This window comes from Anser brachyrhynchus, assembly GCF_964034855.1.
Source record: "Anser brachyrhynchus genome assembly, chromosome: 1".
Lineage (NCBI taxonomy): Eukaryota > Metazoa > Chordata > Aves > Anseriformes > Anatidae > Anser > Anser brachyrhynchus.
In genome coordinates, this window is record NC_137694.1 from 99,543,422 (window position 1) to 99,552,044 (window position 8,623).

At 44.8% G+C, this 8,623-nt stretch overlaps 1 long non-coding RNA gene across 2 annotated transcripts; it reads right to left on the minus strand.

The window, feature by feature from the left end:
* Nucleotides 1-335: 335 nt before the first annotated feature.
* LOC308188581 lies at nt 336-2,843 on the minus strand. 2 transcript variants are annotated; one of them, XR_013945608.1, is made up of 5 exons: nt 2,652-2,843; nt 2,479-2,554; nt 2,230-2,385; nt 1,781-1,940; nt 336-1,417 (listed from the first exon to the last, which is right to left on the minus strand). It is a non-coding gene; the product is annotated as an uncharacterized lncRNA (long non-coding RNA). The 2 variants fall into 2 exon arrangements; XR_013945609.1 differs by having other exon boundaries at nt 336-1,940.
* Between the last annotated feature and the right edge of the window lie 5,780 nt (nt 2,844-8,623).

Consider the following 8,623-nt stretch of genomic DNA (forward strand, 5'->3'; position numbering starts at 1 on the left):
CGAACAGTAGCCCCAAGGCGTGACATGGAGGTGCACGGTGGAGCTCCCACAGCAGCCTTGCAAGTCCTACAGACAGACAGGTACAACACTGAGGTCTCCATTGCAGTGACAGCTTTGACTAAAATTCGCTTAGCAATATATATTTTTTTATTTTATTTTTTGAGGGGGGGAAGATGTTCCTGCTCCCAAGTGCAAAGGGACAGAAGTTTAGTTTAAGCCTGCTTTCCCTGCATGCTTTAATTAGGCTGCTAGATGTGGAAACATGGCAAGGGCAGCTAATGCCCTCACAGGACCCAGGATCTCCAGCCTAGCTAGTTTTCCTCATCTCCTCGGTCATGCCTGTAATGAGGCACAGTGACCTGTTTCTGACTGGGACAGACTGTTTTACAGGCAAATTTACCTTTTCCATAGTCCTGTGTTACAGTTCCAGCCCACCAGAAGGCAAAAACACACATATTGCTCAAAGCAAAACTTCAACATCTGGTAACACTGGCACCCGAAATCACATCACCTACAGCATCACCAGACATGAACCTTTGCAATTCTCCTCCTGTCCTCTTAAAAAGCCTTCCTCTTCTCATTTTTCCTGGAACCAAGCTTGGCCTCCACGAGGGGAGGGAATGGCTACAAAGACAGAAACTGAGGCATTTATGGAAATGTCATGAATTTATTAAGCAAATTATGTCATGAATTCATTAAGCACGAAAGCTTCAATAGTCCACTTTTTCACTAGTGAGCAGCACTGCTTTCCAAAATAGTCTCAGCATTTCTCAGGTGCTCTCTCTCTCATTGTACCTTTATTTCTGATTGTGCAGCACCAAGCATGCTGGGCCTGAAATTCAGGTGTAGTATTCCTCGACTTCACAGCCACAGAAATAAAGAATGTGATATGCCTAATTGGAGGTGTTATCCAGGCTATAAATTATACAGTCCTGTCAAAACTGAATTAATCATGTACCTTTCACCAGTTCAGCTGTACTCTACCCATTAATCCATCTTCACTGAGATGTATTCTAGTGTTACAAATAACTCATCAGTTTCAAAGGCATTTCTCCCCAAACCATCCCCACTCAGGACAGACAAGATTCAGATTCAGCCTTGGGTTAGTGATGCTTTTCTAGGCATTAAACCCCTGTACAACAAAAACTCTCTCATCTTTAATGCCTGATGGTCATGAAGGGACAGAAACGGGAGGTTAATGCTATTAGAGAAGGGCAATTCCCAGCCACACAAAGGGGACACGTCTTGAAAAGACTCAAGATTTTAATGCTATGACATTTTTGTGCATAGAAATGCATTTGAGTCATTTTTAAATGGTTGCACAGCTAATTTCCCTTTGAGTTCTCCACAGTTGGATTCATTGAAATGGAGGCAACTGTGTTCACAGTGGTAGTATTGTAGTTGTGAAGGCTTTAGGCTGTAGATGAGAAATTTTGTAGGGAAAGGAATTATTTTTTATTAGATCAGCTAAGAGATGGAAAAATCACACAATCTTTTGGGCACACAAAGCCTTATTTAAGATTTAAAAAAAAAAAATCTGGATTTGAACACTAGGGAGCAAGGGAGTGGAGAATTGTTCCAATAGGCCTTTTAAGATTGCTAAAATATTCCTTTTTTTCTTTTTTTCTTCCTGCAAAAACAGTTAGTTGGCACGTGATGGGGTAAAGAGCCATCAGGGCTACTTTAGGATGAGTCACGTAAGTGAGTTACACTTCAGGACTCATGAGGAACAACTCCACCCCAACTCATTACAAAAAAGCTTATAGGGTGCACAACTTGCCTGCATCCCATCAGAGTGCACAAATGACTTTCCCTCTCCATCTGAGACCAAGCATCAGCAGGTCACTCTTGGCTAAGAGAACAAGTGGTTATTTCCAAAGGAAACCCTTTTTTTTCCTGGAGTTCAGTTGACTTGAACGTTTTTTCAGGGAGGCCAGTTTCTAAAAAAATAAATAAATGCAACAAATGCAGGCATGAAGAGAAGTGTTACACATTTAGGAAGGTAGAAGAGAAGCTGAAGTAAAAGAATGTCGCAGATCCAATTGGGAATAAGAATTATCAGTCCTAGTTTTTACAGTGATTGGGAAGTGCATAACAGACATGGTTCCATGTTTCTCCAAAAGAGGGCAAGCTCAGCTCTCCAGAACCCATAGTGAGAAGAAACAGGGTTGCTTCCTGAGGACAATAATTGCAGAAGGAAGAACAAGACTAGTTACAGAAATGATGTACCTTTAGGAGGGAAGGCAAGAAGACTTAACTTCGGAAGATCATGTATTAAATATATCCTCAGTCAACCTGAGACAAGTTTTTTGGCCTCTTCCACAGAGAAGGTATAAGCACTCCCTGCTAAATTGGCACTTCTTGGGCTCTACAGCATTCTTACACCTAGAAGAAGGGAGAAAAATCTCTTATTTAAGGCGACATTTGAGCTGAATTAAACACTAAGACATGCAAAGGCACTGGCAGAAAGTCACTTACCTTTGTGCTCCAGGCACTGCACAGTATTTTCAGGCTGATTGGGAAAATGCTACCCCAGTCTTGGGCTCAGAAAAATCTGCAGCCACCCACCAGGGAGCACCAAATATGATCAGTGAAATGAGGCAGAGTAGAAACCCCACAAACTAATCCAAAGAGAAAGTCCTTGCCCACACCTTCCCAAAGCAGATGATGCTGGGTAGCTTCTCTGGGCTGGAGCTACAGTAGGACCCTACCCCAGGAACAAAACTAAGGCTTTTTTGCTGCCATTTAAGCAAGACCCATTGACACCAGAGATGACCCAACCCAATTTCACAGTTGGCCCCGTTTGTATAATAGCAACCATCAGTAAAGCTGCAAAGGAAGACTTTCGAGGCTCTGTTGCCTGCCTCTATTAACAGCATTTCCTCATTTAGCTCTCACAAGTTTCCTAGCAACATCCTTGCATGCACATTAACACATATATTAGATCTTGCACAGACACCTGTGGAAGAGTCAGCTATGGTGAAGGGCTGGAAAACTTTGCTTTTATGTTGACTTTGAGGGGAAATCAATTTGCTTCAAGAAGCAAAACTCTTCGAGGCAGCAAAGGCTACCCACACACTAACGAGACATTTGTAAAACCATGGAGCTCTCCTAGTGAAGGGAGAACCTGTTGCATATGATTTCATTATCGGCAGCTGCTAGGTAAGAAGGCAGTGGGTTATCCTTTCCCTGCAGCTTTCAAAGAATGCAACCGTCAATACAAAAAATAAAGCTCTGAGTACACACACATGCACACACACACACACACAAACAAAAAAAAGTCCAAGTAGGCAGACACTGGACACAGGAGCAATAATTCATTTCTACACAACCTGTGTCAAAACCTTTGTCTCTAATATCTGCCTGTTTGGGTAAACTAGATGATATCTTTATTTTTCACCACCTGAGGCAGTGTCTTTCTTGCCTAAACCACCTAGTGGATGTGTTCACTGTCTCTAGTACTGCCTTGGTGAATCCACCATAGAAACAGGACTTGTCCCAGTCTGCTGGGTGGGCTAAAACCTCACGCACCAACAGTGTCTACAGATCGGGAAGATGAGGATTCACCATACACCCGGGGCAAAAACTCAGTAACTAGCAGGAATGAGAAACTCCTATTTCTTAAATCTCACTTGCAGCAGTGACACACTTGGGGATGAATAACACCCCAGCTGGGGCAGGGCAGAAATTGTGCCAAGTTCCTCATACCGCTGAGGTATACCAGCACCTCCCAGGAGCAGCAGATAAGCAGCATTTACCTACCACATTTGCCATGCAAATAACACAGAACTGAATAACTGGCTTGGACTGAAATGCCTTGGAGGCTCCTCAGCAAGCAAGGAGCATTTTGGACACCACCCCCCTTAAGATTATCAAGATAATCTTGAGGTCACAAAACTCCCAGTCCACCTCACCCTGTGATCCATTTACCTTCACTAGAGGAGTAACATGAACTGTAATTTTTCACTTGGCTGGAAAATGAGTTGGAGCACACTGAGTACCAACCCCGTTTCTTGCCCTGCTGAAGCTTCATGCAGCAGAGATGTGTACGATGCAAGAAAATTGCCTTGAGCTGAAGCAAATACTTTAGGGAGAGCACTTCGCTTTTGAGGCAAAGAGAGCATTGTCTTGTCTACTGCCGAAGAAGAGGTTTATGAGAAACATCCTGATTTTCTTCAGCCTTTCAGATGGGATATCCAGCCCTGGGATAGGCTGATGTCCATGGGCAGAACCCTCCAAACCTGGGGGTGAAACTGGTGTCTCACAGGTCTGTGCCCAGCGGTGATGACCTGGAGCAAAACCACTGCCAGGAAGTGTGCAAATGTGCATCTCTTTGATTAATGCTCTCAGCCTGCCTGTTGACAAAAGCAGCAAGAGGATTTGTAATGCCTAAGCTTATCATCATCACACTTTGAGAAAATCCCTCTCCAAGAGACAGTGTAAATAAGTAAAGTTTTACAAGTTAACGGACTCTCCTAATTGAAGAAACCCTTGTAAATTAATAACATTGAAGCAAATGTACAAAGACTCTGCTGGCTTTCTGGAAGATGTCTAATAATGTCCACATTTACTAAAGCGCCCTGAGGAGCTGGTCCCCAAATCTTATCATAATTTGTTGAGACACTAATGATAACTAAGTTCTACAGCTCTATTGTAAGAGCTAATGGACATAGGGGAAGGAGAACCACCAGTAAATCTTCCCTCCTGAGCCATCCAGGTCCTTCCACTCCTACTCCCTTCCAGTCCCACGGTGAATGGGCAGCATCTCTTCTTCCTTCAAGGAGGTCCAGCAGTACAACAGTGAAAAAAAATCCTCAGAGCTCCCTTCAGAGCCAAAGTAGAAAGTCTCAGGAATATATCTGCATGTTGCTGTCCCTGCCAGAGGGCTCCACACCTCACAAAGACCATGTCCTCCCACCCTGAGTGAAGACATTTGATAATTAAGCAACAATTGGTGAAACATTAAATATTGCTTGGTTTCTATTGCCTTGTCTAATGTTCTTTTTGCTTTGCCTTCCCCCATTCCCACTATTGCTAACTAAATCTACCAGAGGAGAAACTGCAGCTGAGTGAATAATCCAATGTACCATTTTTTGGACAAACTTTGTCTTTCTTTGCTCATGGACGTTCACAGCAGTTCCTACTATTGCATTCACTGTTTGAAGCTTTTAGGCTATCCACACTGTATTTATTTTGACTTTAAAATCTGTGAATATTCACTTGCTCCCAGTCACCTTGCTCCCAGTCAGCTTGCCCACCCATAAAATTGTCCTGGTGTTACATGCATTTATTGGAGGCCCCCCCTCATTTGCTAGCACTCTATAAGGACTGGAAACCACTTATGATGATCCAAGTTAAGTCTGCAAGGAAATTATGAATTAAAAGCAGATCTAAGCCACTTATAATAGACATGAGAGTGCTCAGGGAGGAAGGAGAGAAGGAGATTGTGCTGTTTTAACTAATCCAGGGCAGGGCTGTGTGTAAGAGCAGCCTCAGGCAATGGAGAGGTGCCTTCTTTCAGACTCAGCCGTGCCAGTGGAAAAGGAGATATACTTCACCTTGCTCTTGTTCCCCATGCAGGAGCATAGGGATATGCAGGACTGCTGGGAGAGCAGTTCACAGGAGCCTTCCCAAATTCAAATCATGGGGGAAAAAATAGTTGAAAGCATCAAAATGGTTGATACGAGCTAAGCTGGATTGTTTTGCACACCTTGGGCCCAGGAATAAAAGGCTCACAGTTTCCCTGGCAGATTGACAGGGCTGGTAAATCCCAACAAAGCAGCAGCGGCAGCGTGTTGAAGCAGCTGTTTTTCCCATCAACACGGCAACCTCTGCTCACTGTGGAGGCTTGGGGTGAAGGCAGCTGGCATCAGTCCCAGATCAAAAGCTATTTGGAAGCCAACGCAACAAGCACCGTCTTTGTGGCAATGGCCTGCTGTGCCCAACCCAACAGCAGTGAAGGGAGGGATAAGGGCTTCCACCATGTGCAGCACCGAGCTCTTGGGCAAAATAGGCTAGACCACAGGGTCTAGCAAAGTATGGGACAAGGACCCCACCACCTGCATCATCAAAGCTAAATCATTAAGCCAGGCTGGCTGCTGTGCTCAAGCAGGTAGAGTACTTGTAGGACACGTAGGACATGGACTTGTAGACATACAGGGCATGAGAAGAAGAATGTTTCTAGTGGCCCACAAACTGCAGTTATTGCAGAGGGTCCTGGACTAGTCTCAGTCCTTTGTCCCTGAAGCAGTCAGTCCTGCTGACATGGCTGAGAAGCCATGAGATAGCTCTGAGAACACACAAGGGCTCCTGAGTTCCAGGGATTTTTGCATCCCACCTGTTCAGGTGAAAACTGATCATATACACAAGATGGAGCCTGTCTCAAGAGCTCTAAAGGGCTCTGTGTGCAGTTGCACTAAAATGTCTTGAACTGGCAGCTCTCATTTGTCATAGACCCCATATAGTCAGAGGCAGTTTCGGTCAGTGAAACACACCTGATTTGTGACCCAGTTGGACTGAAAGGCTACAGCTGATAATATGCTATGCATTCATGCTGAACATGGATTCAAGCCACCTAATCCTGACAAGGGCTTCGATGCTTTTAGTTATAATTCTGGTACAACTTAACTTACCACTTCAGTAAACTCAGTAAATCACCAAGGCAGGGATTCATGAGTAGAAGGAACATGGGGTCTTTTCAAGATACAACTGTTCTGAATAAAACTTCCCACCTCCCATACCACAAACCCTGCGAGACACTTGGCGCCCTGGGTCCCCACTCCCTATCTCCCTCTCCAGGATCCATTGAGCAATGATGCTCACCTAGTTCAGACCTCTTTCTATAAACTCATCACCCAGAGGACAGACAGCTGCAAGTGATTTCTGCAGCCTGGTGACATTCAACAGAGCAGCACCTCTGGAAGAGTGTAAGAGGGAAATCAATGGATATGGGATGTCCAAGTCATGGTTCTGATAGCCTCCATATCCCATTCCCTTTGCCTTCTTACACATTGGATGTGTGCAGTAAAGTTCTGATCACGGCCAAAGTGAGAGAAGAGATTTGCCACCAGGTCTCAGACAGCTCAGCAGAGAACCATGCTTTGCCCTGACCACTCTCGGCCAAAAATAGCCCAGTTTTCCTCCACACACATATGTATAGTGGGCAGGAGACCATGACTGTCCAGCTGCCTCCAACAATGTCCTGCCATGGGTAGCCCTGTGCCTAGATCAACCCCAAAGAAGCCCCAGGGCCTGGAGCTCACTGGTACAAAGCAAAGAGGCCTGACAGTGTAGAGCAGCTACTGCAGTCACAGCTACCAAAGCCAGCAATTCTGCTGCAAGCAGGCTCTCATCCCCTGTGAAGTGGCACGGCCCTCACAAATCGATCTTTCTTTTTCCTCCTCCTAGAGTTCCTGGTCTCTCTTCTGCTTCTGGGATGCATTGCAGCTCATGGTCCTCTCCCTCAAGGAGTCCCAGTGAAGCACTCCTTCACTGAGCCCGGAGCAGTCAGCAGGACAGAGACTTCAAAAGCCTGCAACAGCATGTGCAGTTTGTGGGTTCAAAACAGGAGAAATATATTCCTTCTACATTACTAAAAGCCAAACTTCTTTCTGAGCTTGGCAAGCCAGAGATGCCGTGCCATGGCAAGGTCTTGTTCTTAACATTTAAATATGAGTAACAACCCTTTGGCAAGTAAGTGCCTGTCTGTGGTAGAACAAAGAAGCCTATTTTTTCCTTTTTTTTTTTTTTTTTTTTTCACAATACATCAAGCAAAAGAGAAATTTTACTTGCTTGCATCCCCAAAACACGCAGAAGAAAATACACTGCTGAACTATGGGCAGTCTTTAAGTGTCAGAATCAGTTCTCCATCAGTGCAATTCTACTCCAGGCTTATGGCATCTGCAGACTTACAAGCTGCATGTCCCACAGGAATGCACAGAGGAGGAGATGTTCATATAGGGGGAAATATATATTTACAATATATCCGTGTTGTGCAGCTGCACTGTGTACTATCATGCAAGCTTATCATTTTTTTTAAATCAGATCATCGCAGAGGGGAAAAAGCTCAAATTCAATGGTCTAATGGAACTTCAAAATATGAAGGTTGTTTGCTTTAAAAAAACAAAAAGTGTGAAAGCTGCTGATAAATCCAGCAAAATTGATTGGTGTATGAAATCATTCAAGTCAATAGATATAAAGGTGAGGGAAGCAGTGAGAAACAGCAGTTAAAGGTGCTGATAGATGGAATAAGAGAAGATAAAGGAACAAATGAGCAGTGCTCCTCTCCTCCCAGAGGAGCTGAGCTAAACCCCAGAGCTCCTTGCAGCCTCATGCTTCAGGGAAGAGGGACCCTAAGCCAAGCTGAATCACAGGACTGTCCTGGTTCTCACAAAAGCCCAGCCATGCCAGTTGCTGCTGGCCAGACTCCCAGCCATGCTTGTTTGGGGAATGGCTCTTTGATGTCCTCTCAATGGATTTTGGTGTGAGGGGACTGTGCCAAGGCCAGCTGACACAGGTCACAGCGTTTCAGTCCCCTGCCACCTCTGCTGGAAGGGCAAACCAAACTTCTCCAGGAAAGTGAGGCGCTGCTCAGCCCTGGCTTCCCCCATTTTCATGCTACCAG